Source organism: Schistocerca gregaria, chromosome 6 (genome assembly GCF_023897955.1).
Source record: "Schistocerca gregaria isolate iqSchGreg1 chromosome 6, iqSchGreg1.2, whole genome shotgun sequence".
NCBI lineage: Eukaryota > Metazoa > Arthropoda > Insecta > Orthoptera > Acrididae > Schistocerca > Schistocerca gregaria.
The window spans coordinates 268,326,197-268,344,552 of record NC_064925.1 but is presented as its reverse complement, the minus strand read 5'-3'; positions in this window follow the sequence as shown (position 1 = coordinate 268,344,552).

Sequence of the window (18,356 nt, the reverse complement as noted above, 5' to 3'; positions counted from 1 at the left end):
TGTCTATTTACATATAGAAGATTTAATAAAATATATTTTAAGACACAAAGGAATTGCAGATATTGGGTGTGGATGAGCATTTATTTAAATCAATGGGGAAAGCTGAAAATTTATGCCAGACCAGGTTTCATTGGAAGATGGCAAGGAATATCTGTGGTGCATATACACAGTTCACCATGAAAATTTAAAGAACAGTCTCCTGCTTACTAGGCAGATGCCCTGAGCATTAAGACATCCGGACACAGTGGTCGTCACAACAGCACAGACTACCGTAGCATGTCTTGCGTCAGACCAACATTCTCATCTTACTCTCACACTGCCAATGTAGTGTCCCTTATCTGTTTACTCATAACTAGCAGTGTTTTGTCGATTACTGTAAGAGTGTGACCCTATTGTGCATCTGCACTGATGAGATCATTGGCCATCCTCATCTTAACCGTACGTATATGGCGTCTGTTCTTTCAGACACCACATATAAAAAATGTTTCTTATCAACTTAATCCTGTATTTTCATACAGCAACATTTGTCTGTTAGGCCTCTGACAGATGATGAGTGCAACGTATGTTCTAAAAGATATGGCAAAAACATTTTTTATGTAAAATAATTACAATTTTCAGATTGTCCTGTGAAACCTTACTTCTTGCCAAATTTCATAAATCTACATCAACAGGAAATGCCCTACAGGTTTTGATCAGTGGGTTTACAAGTTTCAAAATATGTAACGTAAATGACTGAATTGATATAGAAGCTTAAATGTTTAACATCACAGACTTCAGTATCTGACATAAATCTGAACTTGATACGCCAACCTGTTGTAGAGGAAATGGGTCTTAACAGGCAGACCGATAGATAAAAAATGATAGACAAAAACACTCTTTCTGTGTGATCTAATTACTAATCAATGATTTTAGGAGTTTTTTCATTTACTTGGGTTGTGATACTGTGCATCTTCACAAGCTTCATGGTTCTAGGTCAATGGGAAGTACGCTATAGTTTTTGAGTGTCTAAATATATGACTTAAATGGCCATGTAATTTGACTAAACTGATGTAGAATCTTAACATTTTTACACTGCCACGTGACCATAGACCTTAATACACGACAGAAATTTGAACTTGATATGTCCACCTGTTTCTGAAAATAATGTTTCTTAGCAGTCAGACAGATAGACCGATGGATAACAATGATCCTATAAGTGTTCCATTTCTACAGATTGAACCCCAAACCCTAAAATTAAAGAAAAAATTGTATCTGGAAAATCTAAGTTGCAAACCAAAGAACTGTTTTGTTCATATGTTATCATAGGGATCCTACTTCACATTATGCACCAAGCATGAGAAAGTTCATATGTAATTATATATTTATATGTAGAAGCATGTTTATTATTCATGAATACTTGTACAAATATCTTACTTGGATCTTCTAGTCATGTCTTCTTGGCCCTCAAAAAGTCAATGTAAAATTTAGTTGTGTTCAATATAGAATCAGACATGAGCAGTTTTCAGTCTGATGGGAAGTGGCAAGGAATTGTGTGGTGTGTATACACAGTTGACCAAGAAGGGCTAACAGCTGGAAAAAAAAAAAAAAAAAAAAATGTTGTAATTAAATGAAAGTTCAAAGCAGATAATATTCTTTCACAAGAAATGGGTAAAACACACACACACACACACACACACACACACACACACACACTTACTTTCGATAAGTTGAGAGCACACATAGAAAAGGGTCAGTAAAAGCCCCTCCTGAAAGTGCTCACTTAATTCTATTAATTGTGTTGCTCTCAGCATGCTAAGAGTTCAATACCTCTTGACAATAAGGCACTCACATATCATCAGTCAATTAAGTGCTGAAGTTGACTTCTGGTTCACCTACTAGCATTTGTTTTATTACTGGTAGTAGAAACATGGAACTTATGACTACATTTTGAGTCTCTCCATTTGGGTGCGGGTCCATTTGGAAACCACAGAAACCATGGATGAGACTCAGTCAACAATATTTTATTTATTTATAATTTAAAAAAAAGCTACAAATGACAATAAAATTGTAAAGGATAAGATATTCTAGTTATAAATATCTTGATTTGATACTGGACTTAGAAATAGCTGACAGATCTAGTTTTCACATCCAGCAAACAAACCTGTCTTTCGTTAAGTGATGGTGTTCGATGAACGGTCACTGAGCAGTCCTATAAATTTCAGAAACATTAATACGTTATAATATCCCTACAACATATCATAAGTTATTTCTAAATAGAATAAATAGTTTGTAATTGTTTCACATCTTTATATGATATTTTCCATTAATTAGTTATATGTAATTTAATGTAGATATGTTAAAAACAAAGATTCCAAGACTTACCAAGCGGGAAAGCACCGGTAGATAGGCACAATGAATAAAACACACACACACAGAATTTGAGCTTTCGCAACCGGCGGCTGCTTCATCAGGAAAGAGGGAAGGAAAAGGAAAGATAAAAGGATGTGGGTTTTAAGGGAGAGGGTAAGGAGTCATTCCAATCCCGGGAGCGGAAAGACTTACCTTAGGGGGAAAAAAAGGATAGGTATATGCTTGCGCGCGCACACACACACACACACAGACACACACACACACACACACACACACACACACACACACACACACACACACACATACACACACATCCATCCATACACACGCAGACACAAGCAGACACATTTGAAGGCAAAGAGTATGGGCAGAGATATAAGTCAAGGCGGAAGTGTGGAGGCAAAGATGATATTGAATGACAGGTGAGGTATGAGTGGCGGCAACTTGAAATTAGCGGAGATTGAGGCCTGGTGGATAACGAGAAGAGAGGATATATTGAAGGGCAAGTTCCCATCTCCGGAGTTCGGATAGGTTGGTGTTGGTGGGAAGTATCCAGATAACTCGGACAGTGTAACACTGTGCCAAGATGTGCTGGCTGTGCACCAAGGCATGTTTAGCCACAGGGTGATCCTCATTACCAACAAACACTGTCTGCCTGTGTCCATTCATGCGAATGGACTGTTTGTTGCTGGTCATTCCCACATAGAAAGCGTCACAGTGTAGGCAGGTCAGTTGGTAAATCACGTGGGTGCTTTCACACGTGGCTCTGCCTTTGATCGTGTACACCGTCCGGGTTACAGGACTGGAGTAGGTGGTGGTGGGAGGGTGCATAGGACAGGTTTTACACTGGGAGCGGTTGCAAGGGTAGGAGCCAGAGGGTAGGGAAGGTGCTTTGGGGATTTCATAGGGATGAACCAAGAGGTTACGAAGGTTAGGTGGACGGCGGTAAGACACTCTTGGTGGAGTAGGGAGGATTTCATGAAGGATGGATCTCATTTCGGGGCAGGATTTTAGGAAATCGTATCCCTGCTGGAGAGCTGTAGATATGAGCGTATAAGGGTTCACCATATGCTTACTATCAGACTTAGGTGAATATGAATTTCATACTGTACTCTCCATGTAAGGGAACAGTGTCCTTATGTACACATAATTGTAATTGTACTGAAATATTTCTTCCTTGTTTTACTATTTTGGTGATACGCTTTCATAGGTAAAACAGTTCATTACTCAGTCTGTAGAATTTTTGTAGGTTAATTTTTCAAAGTACCTGCAATATATTTATTTGTCACTAAATTTTTTATGATGAAAGGATTCTGCTAATCAATGGCCCTTTACCTGTGGACCAGATTTTCTCAGTGGATTACTTCTCTTTTTGCATCAAAAAGTAGTGGGAGAAATTTCTGTTGTTCAGTATATCCACTGGAATTACTTGTATGTCTTTCTGAGAACTATGTCATGTGTAATCTTTCTATTTCTTTTCACATGTTCACCCATATTGTATTGGCAATACTCTTGTAAACTCTGTGTTACTGTAGGTGTATTAGTTTGTTTAATTTGGGTAAAGTTTAACACATTTAGACCAGCATTCTACGCTTACAAAATAGACATCATCTCACTGTGACCTCGAGGAAGTGGACCATTGATAACTGCCTCAGTTAAATCATGTAATGACTTAGGAATTAAAGGCTACAGCCTACAATGTACAACTTCATTAGTTTCCTTCACTTTCTGACACACAGGTCCTTAACCCTTAGCTCACAAGGCGACTTTTCTGTAACGTATACCCCGAGGTTTGGGCTCTGAAAGCCCTATCTTTAAACCAAGATTTAAGCTGTAAATCACTTGAAAATTTAGTTTATGTTATACAAAAACTTAGGGTTACAACTATATAAGTGCTGTTTAAATATTCCTTGTTGATTTTATTGTGCTAAATACAGCGAACAGTATTTTATTTTTGTATCGAGCAAAAATCACATATTTTTGTACAGCTTTTTCAATAGTACACAAAATGAACTGTTAGATAATTGAATTTTACCTTCTGAAAAATTATGGTATCTCTGTATAAAGCAAATTTTTGCATAAAACTAATATCCGGGGTTTAAACTTGCATATAAAAACTGAACTCAACAGCCAGAAAAAAGAAGGCTGTAAAATTAATATTCAGTACTGAGATCTACATATCTACGTCTTTCTTTACCACCACCCAGAAAACATTTAATTTTAACTAACACTAAGTATTTTGTTGGAGAATCAAAAAGGTGCTCATCACAATTGTCCTGAAGTTCTTCCTCTGAATGCTCCTCTTGTTTGCCAGCACAATTGTGATGACTAGCTGTTGAAAAATCGTTGTCTCCTTAATCTATTTCTTGTTCTATATCATTGACATCATTCTCCAGCCTCTGACTAAAAATTTCATTGAACTTAGAGTGTGTAAAGTTGTCACCTGCTTGCTAACACATTTTGTACTGGACAGACAAATGAATGTGCTTAGTTCACAAGGCGCAGTCTAGGAGATAGCATCACATGTCGACAACTGTCAAGTAAGGTGATAATGCAACTGACAATAATAATTTGTAGGGTTCGTGATTAAAAGAGGGTAGGTGGTGTATAAAAATGTCCTGCCATAATTGGCCTACAAGAGTGACTGGGAAAATTCTGGCAGTCTGAGAGACCACACATCGTGAGTTAAGGGTTAAGACTTCTCTTATTTTTCTACTTAAATTTTTGAAATAATGTACTTATTCATTACCATAATGTCCATAGCTTCTCAGAATAAATCATATTAAATTATTCTCTGCTATTTGTAGAATACTCATCCTCCAGGGTGATTTACATTATTTTGCTCTCCAGAGCAACACACCCTCTTTCCACAGCCACAGGGTTTTATCCTACATTGTTTGTAGTGTCAGTTTAGTGTAACTATCCATTTTAATACTTTGTTTAATTATGATTGCCAGTTTCTTACATCATTGTTAGTGTAAATTCAAGAAAGAAAATTTATAACGAAATTCACTCCTTTTCCATCTGTTTGCTTGATGTCATTCATATCTAGGGGTGGTCTAGATAATGTGTCTGGGACTACATTTTGTGAACCGTTAATGTGAATGATTTCTATAAGATATTCTGGCAAGAATAAGACCCATTACGATACCCATCTATGCAAGAATCAACCCACTATCAAGAATAGTAGTGCTTGAGGTTTGTATGTTTTAGATAACCAAGTTATTGTTTGAAATTTTTGAATATCTTGTGTAATTGCAATTAATTCTTTCGCAGCTACGGTGTAGTTTAGCTCATGTTTATTTAAGTTATGGATTGCAAAAGTGACTTTGTTATGTTCTACTATGTTAGGGTCCAATTCTCCTTGAAACAATTCACATACTATTCCATATTCTGATGCACTGATTGCTAATTTGAAGGGTTCATTTAATAATGAATGTTCCAATTCAGAAGCTTTCACCAAGGATACCTTAATGTTTTCATATGCTGCTAACATTCCCTCATCCTATATCCATTTTGATTTCTGTTTTAGTAAGGATAACAATCTAGGACCATTCATGAGTTGTCCTTGTAGGGGCCTATGAAGAAATCCTGTTAATCCCAGAAATGAATGTAACTGTTTTACATTTTGTGGTTCCAGACACTCCTTAATCACTATGATCCATTCTGGATCACCTTTTATCCTATGCACAACCTTCATATTTCCCAGGAATTTTAGTTCTTCCTTCTGAAGTGACACTTCACTAGTTTAATTGTAATACTTTCTTCTTGAAATTTCTTTTAAGTCTTAACCATTGTTTTATAATGCTCTTCCCACATTTTTGATACTATCAAAATGCCATCAACATATAATTTAATGTTTCATTAAGTGCTCTTATAAACACCAAAACGAGATGTTCAGTTCCAAGGGCAAAACTCAAAATTGGTGCAATTTACTGTCATATAGAAAAAGCTGTATATTTTCTTAATTCTTCATGGAAACCATCTTGCCAATAGCGAGTGGTTAAATCCATTGAGCCAACATACTTTCCATGTTAAAATTTTGATAACAAATGATCAAAACATACTTGTGGTTCCATGTGGTTATTTAGCATACTTTTGTCTAACACTGAGCATACTCCTCTTGTAGTTTTTCTTACAACTAGTAATGAATTGTTGTAAACACTTAAGAACCCCTTCTGCAATCTTATTTTCGACCATTTTCTCTATTTTGTCTTGAACTGCCATTTTTAAAACTAAGTGGACTGGATATGATTTACAAAAGAAAAGTTCTCTATCCTTAATTTCAGAAAGACATACATAGTCCCCAGTCACTCTCAGTTTATCCAAAAGTACATCATTATAAGTTTGTAAAATATTATGTAACTCCTTCTACTGCTTCTTGGTCAACCCATTACTGGCCAAAACTCTATCAGATCATTTTTTGCTAACTTTTATACATAAATACGTTACATTGAGTGATTAATTGAATAAAAAGTTGTTTTGAAAATTTTCAGTTTATTAGAACAAAAACTACAGACTGTTCAATTTTTGGGACATTGACCAAATGCGCTGACAACCATGCCTCCATCCTTGCTACCCTCCCTGTTTTCCTTTCCCTGTTGCTTCATAACCTGGGTTGTGAGTAACTAAATCCACTTTCCCTTCTTCCCTTTCTTTCCCCTCTCTTCTCCCTGATGAAGGAACATTTATTCCGAAAGGTAGGAACTTAAATTTTCGGTTGTTTTTTGTGTTTCTATCGGCTGTACTGAGTTGAGGTAAGTACTGGCCAGCCCCTCTATCTCTTTGTTAGTAATTGTTTCACATCTTTATATGAGATTTTCCATTAATTAGTATACAAGAACAGGGCATATCAACAATACATGATAGTGTAACATGCCATTGTCCCATTATTGGGACACATAAAATATATCAATATTGCACTTAGTTGAAAAAATCTGAAGTACACTTAATCTTACATGGACATCCATATGTTCATAACAAACATGCCCAGACAACTAAATCACAGCTCATTGTCATCTAGGAACTACCAGCAGACATACAGTGCTGCCAAGTGCGAGAACAAAAAATCAGCAAGTTTATAATTTTCCTAACGTGAAGTACTTAGAAAGAAGTTATTTATTTTACATTTACAGGCATTATAGCAGTTAGTTGAACCTACAGGTGCAACAATAAAAGCTAAAAGCTCCATTGCTTACGTAGAAATAAGTAAAATATACGCGTCCCAAAAAAGGGACAATGTCCAGTAATGGGTTAATAGGTTGGATTTGTAAGCTTTGTGACCTCTCCCCCCCCCCCCCCCCCCCCACTCCTCCCCCACTTCCATGGTGAAAATTTTAGTTTTTATTATTAAATAAACATTAATACTTTTCTGTATTTAGTGAATGATTTATCTTAAATGGTACTTCAAATTATATTGTTCATATTCCCATAATAATTGTTTGTTATAAGAATCTAACTTTCCTTTGTAGGTTATCAGTCAGTCAATCACTAACAGTATATGTAAATTTCTGTTAGGTGCCATTAATAGTGTTTGCATGTGCCTAATATTATTTATATGTAATAGTAATGACATCTCCTCTTTAATTACTCTGCCTCTAGTCAGTGATCCTGGTAACATGTGCTCCAGTTACCGGCAATATACGACACTTACATTTATTTTTAATAGTGTCTATTAATTCATACAACACCAAAGAGATTTCATACCATGTATCTATATATGTGTTGCCCTGGTCCAGGATATTCCCCATTTTGTGTCACTATAATAGGGTAGTCAGCCTTCCCCACACTTTGATTTAGGTATGACACACTTTGGTTCTTGCTGGTGTATCTGACCTTAGTGGTGTTGGGAGTAAACATTTGTGCCTTTGTTTGTTATGGTCCTTGGTGTCATGTATTATTATTATTAGTATTGTTGTTGTTGTTGTTTCATTTACTTTTAGTTATATGACAGTAATTGCTTTCCTTTTTCCTTGTATTTCTGTTCGTGTATCTACTATCCTCACTATTACTATTTACATTGTCATCTCTATGTGTGCACTTCTCTCTCTCTTTGTTCGATATTTCTAGTTATTCAAAACAAGCTAACACAATGAGATTTGCACTCTGCAGTGGAGTATGAGCTGATATGAAACTTCCTGGCAGATTAAAACTGTGTGCCGGACCGAGACTCAAACTCAGGACCTTTGCCTTTCGCGGGCAAGTGCTCTACCATCTGAGCTACCCAAGCACGACTCACACTCCATCCTCACAGCTTTACTTCTGCCAGCACCTTGTCTCCTACCTTCCAAACTTAACAGAAGCTCTCCTGCACAGGAGAGCTTCTGCATGACTGCATGCCAAGTTTAACTGTTGCCACATGGTTCGTCTACTGCTACAAAGTCAGCACTCTTCTGCTTCAAACCTGAAGTAAATCTTCCACGTTGCAACTCTACTATTCCATTAACAGGCACAATGTTGTAACAATTAACAATTGCCTCTATTGCTGTGGGCAACCACAATTTATATCTTCCTATTATTCAACCAGTTTCTTCTTTTTCTAGTCATAACCAACACAGACATTTTCTTAATTTAAATCTGACCACACAGCAACGTTCTGTTGTTGAATTCGATTGCCCTGAGCAAAGAAGTACCTTCTTGCATAAGTTCATAAAAAAGATTCTTCAAATCTTCTTCTTCATTTCTTTGCCCCTTTTAACTTTCACATCCTTCACCGAGGTCACCAACTGAAATGTTCATAACTTTCTGAACAGCATGACGGTGAGCTGGTATGACATGGGCATACAGAAACTGCCACATTGTCTACAAAAATGCATTGACAGAAATGGTGATTATCTCGAAAAATAGCTAAATGTTCAACCTGTAAACTGATGTAAACCATCGTAGAAATAAACAGGTCCATGTACTTATAGAAACAAATAGGAAACCTTACTTTAGGGACTACCCTCATATCTATTCACATGATCTTTCAATTTGAAAGTTGCCCCATCATTTCAACTTATCTTAGAAAACAACTCATTATCACCTTCTCTTAATTCACTTAACAATGTCTCTCAAAACTAAAGCCCACAATCAGGATTGTCTCCCCATAGCCCATGTATTAGATGAGGTATGTAATGTTTTAATCTATAATTACCACCAAAAAACAGGATTAGTTTAAAGTTTTCAATATGTTATGCTGGCAAGTGACTTCTTGTCCCACTCTGTATAATTGCAAGAGAACTTTATAGTGGAAGTGCCAGTGACATCAAAGAATATGGGCTGGGGAAACCAGAGTACATAGTAGCTGCACTATTAAAACTTTTTCTTCAGAAAGGATATGTTGTTGTTGTTGTTGTTGTTGTTGTTGTGGTCTTCAGTCCTGAGACTGGTTTGATGCAGCACTCCATGCTACTCTATCCTGTGCAAGCTTCTTCATCTCCCAGTACTTACGGCAACCTACAGCCTTCTGAATCTGCTTAGTGTATTCATCTCTTGGTCTCCCTCTACGATTTTTACCCTCCACCCTGCCCTCCAATGCTAAATTTGTGATCCCTCGATGCCTCACAACATGTCCTACCAACTGGTCCCTTTCTCTCGTCAAGTTGTGCTACAAACTTCTCCCCAATTCTATTCAGTACCTCCTCATTAGTTATGTGATCTACCCATCTAATCTTCAGCATTCTTCTGTAGCACCACATTTCGAAAGCTTCTATTCTCTTCTTGTCTAAACTATTTATCATCCATGTTTCACTTCCATACAATGCTACACTCCATACAAATACTTTTAGAAACGACTTCCTGACTTTTAAATCTATACTCGATATTAACAAATTTCTCTTCTTCAGAAACGCTTTCCTTGCCATTGCCAGTCTACATTTTATATCCTCTCTACTTCGACCATCATCAGTTATTTTACTCCCTAAATAGCAAAACTCCTTTACTACTTTAAGTGTCTCATTTCCTAATCTAATTCCCTCAGCATCACCCAATTTAATTTGACTACATTCCATTATCCTCGTTTTGCTTTTGTTGATGTTCATCTTATGTCCTCCTTTCAAGACACTGTCCATTCCGTTCAACTGCTCTTCCAAGTCCTTTGCTGTCTCTGACAGAATTACAATGTCATCAGCAAACCTCAAAGTTTTTATTTCTTCTCCATGAATTGTAATACCTACTCCGAATTTTTCTTTTGTTTCCTTTACTGCTTGCTCAATATACAGATTGAATAACATCGGGGAGAGGCTACAACCCTGTCTCACTCCCTTCCCAACCACTGCTTCCCTTTCATGCCCCTCGACTCTTATAACTGCCATCTGGTTTCTGTACAAATTGTAAATAGGCTTACGCCTCCTGTATTTCATCCCTGCCACCTTCAGAATTTGAAAGAGAGTATTCCAGTCAACATTGTCAAAAGCTTTCTCTAAGTCTACAAATGCTAGAAATGTAGGTTTGCCTTTTCTTAATCTTTCTTCTAAGATAAGTCATAAGGTTAGTATTGCCTCACGTGTTCCAACATTTCTGCGGAATCCAGACTGATCTTCCCCAAGGTCCGCTTCTACCAGTTTTTCCATTCGTCTGTAAATAATTCGCGTTAGTATTTTGCAGCTGTGACTTATTAAACTGATAGTTTGGTAATTTTCACATCTGTCAACACGTGCTTTCTTTGGAATTGGAATTATTATATTCTTCTTGAAGCCTGAGGGTATTTCGCCTGTCTCATACATCTTGCTCACCAGATGGTAGAGTTTTGTCATTACTGGCTGTCCCAAGGCCGTCAGTAGTTCTAATGGAATGTTGTCTACTCCCGGGGCCTTGTTTCGACTCAGGTCTTTCATTGCTCTGTCAAACTATTCACGCAGTATCTTATCTCCCATTTCGTCTTCATCTACATCCTCTTCCATTTCCATAATATTGTCCTCAAGTACATCGCCCTTGTATAAACCCCTCTATATACTCCTTCCACCTTTATGCCTTCCCTTCTTTGCTTAGAACTGGGTTTCCATCTGAGCTCTTGATATTCATACAAGAGGCTCTCTTTTTCCATAGGTCTCTTTAATTTTCCTGTAGGCAGTATCTATCTTACCCCTAGTGAGATAAGCCTCTACATCCTTACATTTGTCCTCTAGCCATCCCTGCTTAGCCATTTTGCACTTCCTGTCGATATACATTTATGTAAACAATTAGCACTCTAGTTCTACATTATTTAGGCAGTAGTATGACAAAGGTATAAATGTAGGTAGCATTCTCTGAAAAACAGGCATCATATGCCAAAATTGGGCATTATTTAGGCAGTAGCATGGCAAAGGTATAAATGTAGGTAGCATTCTCTGAAAAATTGGGGGACTAGCTGAAGAGAGGAGAGATTAAGTTCAGGACTCTGTCATTTAATTCACAGTCAAATGGCATGAGGAAAAAAACTGAAATACGACAACTCATAACACAGAGGAATTATTTAAAAAACTGAGTGCTTATCTGGAATGAAGGTCCAAAAATTAGAGTCTTTTTGATTACACTAAGTTAATGGAGGCAGTAAGTAGGTTGGGTACGATAATAAGTTGTAAAACTATCTACTTAAAGAACTTTTGCTAATACAAGCAGTTGATTTTTTTTCATACAAACATAAATAATATATAATAAATACTTGGTATTGTAGTGTAATATGCAATATTGTACTCATTTTGTGGTAGTAATATTGTGACTAGATGCTGTCTGGCCAATTGTGGCTGCTGAATGACATAGAACTGGAATAAAGTAATAAAACTGGAACAAATATTTCAGTTGCTAAGTTCTGCTTTCATCCCATAAGTGAAATTTTGGGGACTTACTAAAATAACACAGAATCACTTTACTAGGTCATTCTTCAGGACTAAACAGTATGAACACACTACAAACAATTTGTGTTCATAAAATAGAAAAAATAGCAGTTACCCCAGTTTCATGCTCAAAATGTAGTATTGAATTGTGCCTTGAACCCTGCTTTGAATTATATCACAGGAAATAAATTTTTAAAGCTTTTCAATGTGATCAATACATACATACAAAATGTACAGCAGCCAATCAATGTTTCAAATCAATCCTCCTAATATTTAATTTTCTGACAAGTTTAGAGCAAAATAATCTGCAAACAGATAAATGATAAATTTCAGTTTTTCTGTTAATATTACCTCTGTTTCTTGACTCACCGTTGATAACGATTTCATAGCTGAAATACATTTTATAACACCATAATCATATATAGGTAACTGAACACCAACAAGCACACATCAGAAACAGAGACTGGACCTACTGCTCCTTAATTAACTGAACATTTCAGTATACACGTTTCTTATTGAGTATGAAGAATACTAGTTAAAGAATAGATTGCTACCCACCATAAAAATGACATCTTGAGTTGCAGGCAGGCACAATGAAAAGACTGGTATACACTTAGCTTTCAGCCAAAGTCTTCTTCAGAAAAAGAAAATACACACACATTCTTTCACACAAGCAAGCTGTCTACAGCAGCTCTGACCAAAATGCAGATGTCTCGTTGAACAAAAGCAGCAATCTGAAGTGGAACACGGAAACAGGTACAGCATTAGGAAGCTGTGGGATAGGGAGATGGGGGCAGTGAGGGAGCAGAAAAGTAAAGGAACAAAGAAGGAGAAAAGACAAGTAGATGCATCGGCAAAGAGCAGCACACTGTGAGGGTGAGGGAACTTGAACAGGGAGAAGTTTACAGGGCAGAGGAGGTGGAAACTGTTGTGTGGAGAGTGTGAGCACAATAGGTTACCACAGGTTGTGGCCAGGATAATTTCAGGAGTGGAGAATGTATTGTAAGGATAACTTCCATTTGTGTAGTTCCAAAAAAGCTGGTGAGGGAAGGGAGGATCCAGATTACCCACATTGTGAAGCATACGTTAAAATGAAACATGTTATGTTCACGTGCATGTTGTGCCACAGGGTGGTCTACTTTGCTCTTGGTCACAGTTTGGTGGTGGCTGTTCATCCTGATGGGCAGCCCTTGTCGGCATAGCAATTGCACGGTAGTAAAAATTGTCTCAAGAGCTAAACTGCCTTCCTTCATACCACTACTGTTCATTCAATTGGGAAGCCTCACTTTGGTTAGTGATAGAATTTAGTTTCAGAACACCTTCTTTATGCATAAACATATTTTCATGATGATGGAATTTTTCCAAAGCCTTTTTCCAGTTAGAAAACCCTAAGGAAGTAAATGCATCTTCTTTTTTTTCTGAAGAAAATAGTTTTTAACATCTGCCTTTTACAGGTTTTGCAAAAAACTTTTCCGGTAGATGCTTCACATTCTAGCCATATATATTTCATCAACCAAGATTTCTGAAATGATCTTCTCTTACTGGATTGTCCAGGTTTTGGGTGTGAATGGCTCTTGTCTGAAATGATGAAGCAATTGACAACACAATAATTGATGGAGGTTGTCCTGCAGTATCATCAACTTCCAAGCGCCCCTTTTTGGTAACAAATTTATCCATTGCACAATTAATTCATGATACACAAAGAGACTAAAGTAAACGAATAAAATATAATCATATAAAATAGTCACTAGACACTAAAGTCAGAATAATAAGCATGTCTTCATCATGCACTGAATGAAACTATCCACACTGAATGACTGTGACAGCAGGGTGGGCTTTATATAGCTGTGGCATCATAATGTCTCAAAGTGTCAAGGCAAAGGGTTCCAGGTGCTTCTGCTTCAGTCCTTTTGATGTTGCCACGGCCACAGCACTGGCCTGCCGGCACCAGACTTTACCTGAAGGTTCAAACATGGAAAATAAAAAATTCCAACAAAATTTTGCGATTTTAATGATAATTTTCTTAAATTATTGGGGGGGGGGGGGGGGCTCCACCCCCTCTGAACAAAGTTTTGAGGGGGCTCAAGCCCCCTCAGGCCCCATGGAGTTGGTGCCTGTGACCCTGCCTCCCCAGGTCAGACCACCATCCAACTGTGAACTTCCTCGTCTCCCACCTATTCACCCCCTGGTCACCTTCCTTCACCTCACTATCATTTCCCAGGTCCCTTTCTAATAACCCCAGTCTTTCAGTGGAAGAAAGGACAGCCATATGCAGTCTCAAAACTAATTTTGACCTAATCACCCTACTTGCATACAAAGTTTTCACCACTGTTGTTATGAATCACAGTGACTACCTGGCAGAAGGCCTCTGCTAATTATCGTGTTCCTCCACCTATTGCTCCCATCCCATCCCAGAAGTCCAACATCAGCTCCAATCCCTACCTATAAAACCCTTAGTCCCTTTGCAGAACCTCTTCCCTGAATCTATTCCCCCTTCTCCCCCCTATGACAACCTGCACATCCACTTTCTAGATGCTCCCCAAAATCCACATACCAAACAATCCTAAATTCCCCATTGTAACTGGTTATTGTGACCTGCTGAAAGAATTTTTTTGGCCCTCATTGACCAACACTTCCAACAAATTGCCCAAAATCTAGCCTCACATGTCAAAGATACCAACCAGTTGCTTCACTGACTCTCCATCGTCCACACCCGTTCATCTCTTGAATCCCTACTCATCACTGTTGACATCACTTCCCTATACACCAACATCCCTCATGCCAACTGTTGAACACTACATTTCCCCATGTCCTGCAGACTCTGAACCCACTACCTCATTCCTCATAAATCTTTCAACATCTTAGTAACTTGATACTAACACACAACTTCTTCTTCTTTGAAGGGAAGGTATACAAACAAATCTGTGGCACAGCCATGGACAACTGCATGGCACCTTCCTATGATAACCTATTTATTGACCATCTAGAGGAAACCTTACTAGCCTCCCAAACCCCTGGTCTGGTTCAGGTTCTTTAATGACATCTTCACAATCTGTACTCAAGACCAAGACACACTATCCTCATTCCTTCATAACCTGAACATCTGCTGTCCTATCCACTTCACGTGGTTCTCCTCAACTCAGCATGCCAACTTCCTCGATGTTGACCTCTTCCTCCTGATGGCTCCATCCACATCTCTCTCCACATTAAATCCACCAACTGCCAACCTCTATTTCAACAGCTTTCATCCCTTCCTCACCAAAAAGTCCCTCCTATTCAGCCTACCCACCTGGGGATGGCATATTTGCAGTGACAAGAACTGCCTTGCCCAGTATGCTGAAAATCTCACTAAAGTCTTCATAGACAGGTACTGTCCCCAAAGCCTAGTCTGCAAACATATTCCCCATGTCACTTACCTGCACACCCCCAAGAACCAGCTGCAAAGGAATGCCCCTTTGTCACCCAGAATCACCCATGACTGGAATGTCTGAACTACTTCCTTCATCAAGTCTTTGATTATCTATCATCATGTTTCAATACAAGAGACATACTACCAAAAATCCTTCTCTGCCCTCCTAAAGTCATCTGCCATCACCCATCCAACCCCCACAGCATCCTAGTCCATCCCTGTGCCATTAACAATCCCAAGTGCTTGCCATAGAGATTATACTCCTGCGGAAGACCCAGGTGCTATACAATTCATCCACCTGGTACTTCCTATTCAAGTCCTGTCACAGATTCATCCTACCCCATCAGAGGCAAGGCCACCTGTGAAAGCAGCAATAACATATACCACTCTGCTGCAGTCACTGCACAGAACTTGTTATGACTACCAACCAACTGTCCACTAGGATGAAAGTCACCACCAAACTGTGGCCAAAATCAAAGTAGACCACCCTGTGGCATAGCATGCAGCTGAATATAACATGATTGATTTCAATGGCTGCTTCACAATGTGAGGCATCTGGATCCTTCCCTCCATTACCAGATTTTCTTAACTGCGCAGATAGAAGTTATCCTTACAACACATTCTCTGCTGCCAAAATTATCAAAATTACCTACGCCAGTAAACTATTGTGCTCACACCCTCCTAACAACAGTTTGTGCCCCCTCTGTCCTATCAACTTCTCCCTCTTCATATCTCCTCAATCTCACTGTGTGTGTCATTTTGCCAATACACCGGCTTGTCTTCACTCTTTCTCTGCTCCTTTACTTTTCTGCCCCCCCAGTCCACCCGTCTCCCACCTCCCTGACCCACAGCCTCTGACACTGCACCTGGTTCCCTGCCCACTTCAGACTGTTGCTTTTGTTCAATGTGACACCTGCATTTCAGTCAGAGGTGCTGGAGATAGCAGTCACAAGTGTGTGTGGTTTGCCTGATTGTGTGAATGTGTGTGTGCGTATTCTTTTCTGAAGAAAGCTTAGACCAAGAGCTAAGTGTTTAACAGTCCTTTTGCTGCGCCTGTGTCTACAACTGATGTGTAATCTTTATGGTGAGTAGCAATCAGTATTGCTGAGACCCCAACCTGAACTTTCCATTGTTTGTCGTTGAATATGGCTGAACCTGCTCAGATCTGGACTACAGTAACACATTCTTTTCTTTGTCACATATAATTCATTCTGCAGTAATTTAAAAAAATAATAATGTACAATTTTATAAATTAAATTATAATAGTGTACAAAACAGTATTTCTAACTTCACTGGTGCTGGTTGAAATCCCAGATTCAAAAGAAAGATGGGAAATACATTGATGAGCAAAAATGTTATTATCACTGCTTCCCATGAGTCTGAATGCTTCCTAGTAGCGTTGTGGGCAAAAGATATGGTAAGGAAAGAATACAAGTGGAGTAGAGGTAATCTGGGTACTATGTTAGTGATAAAAGGGGCATAAATGAAGTAATCCATTAAAAATAAATGACTGACAAAATCCTGATTTTGGAATGAGCACTTGGAATTTGTGAAGCTTGTCATCTGTTTGGCTACTGCTGTTGTGAGCATCTACTGAAAATGGTAGAAGGACTTGATATCATGAGTAAATGACAAGGTGTTGGATGTCCATACCTCATCACAAAACACACAGACTTGCTCACTCTGTAAAGAATAGATGATGATATGTGGCAGCATCTGATGACAGATTACATTGCTGGTTCAGGCACAAGTGTTTTGGAGCGCAACATTCAGTGTACATAGTTAAATGTGGGACTCTGCAGCAGATTACCCCTGTGTGTTCCCATGTTGATCCTACATCATAATTAATTGCAGTGTGCACAAGATCATCAATATTGGACCACAAACTAGTGGAAATATATCAAAAGGTTGGGTAAATCACGTATTCTTTTGTTATAATAGGTCATTCCCAGGTATGCTGTTATTAGGGGATGGCTGCCTAGAAACTTTGCACCGCATCACAGACGTAGTCCGGAAGGGGGAGTGGGGCAGTACTATGCTGTGAGAGAGATTTAATTGGAATTCCTGAAACCTGTTGTAGTCTTCAGAGACATGACAACTGTGAATAAATGCACATTTCTGCAAATCCTCTTCATCCCTTCATGCTTGATGTCTTCCACAATTGTGACAGCATCTTGGATCAAGACAACTGTCCACACCACAAGGCCAACTGAACTCATACCAAGGTCTTGGCCACCACATTCACCCAAACTGAAGCCAACTGGACACATATAGAACACTACTGGGTGCTGGATTTGTGTCCACAAATCACTGGCCCATAATTAACGGGAAACACATCACCTGTATGTAGACATCGGGTGCTATATTCCTCCAGAAACATGCCACAGGCTTGGTGAATCCATGCCACAAAGAACTGTTGATGAATGGACTGACATGCTGTTAAGCATGAGGTCATGATCTGGTAGCACCGATGAGGTCGACACCAGCATCGATATGCATTCGTCTTTGTACTCTGAGCATCATCTTTGGACTCTTAGCATTGTCTTTGGGCTGTTCCACCATGTTCAGTTCTTTATGAGCCTTGCATGTGTTTAGGTGAATAAATGAACTGCTGCTAAATGAGTGTTGTTTGGTGTAACCAACCCAAACTTCTCACTCACTGGTGACCCCAAATTGTAATGTTTTCCATTTTCGCCGTTTTACTGTCCCTCGACCTCCACGTCGGTTATTTTTGCTTGTATTATATCAACACAGCATTTGAACAATGACTTGGCCCAGCGCCTAACGCCAGATTTTGTGATTTA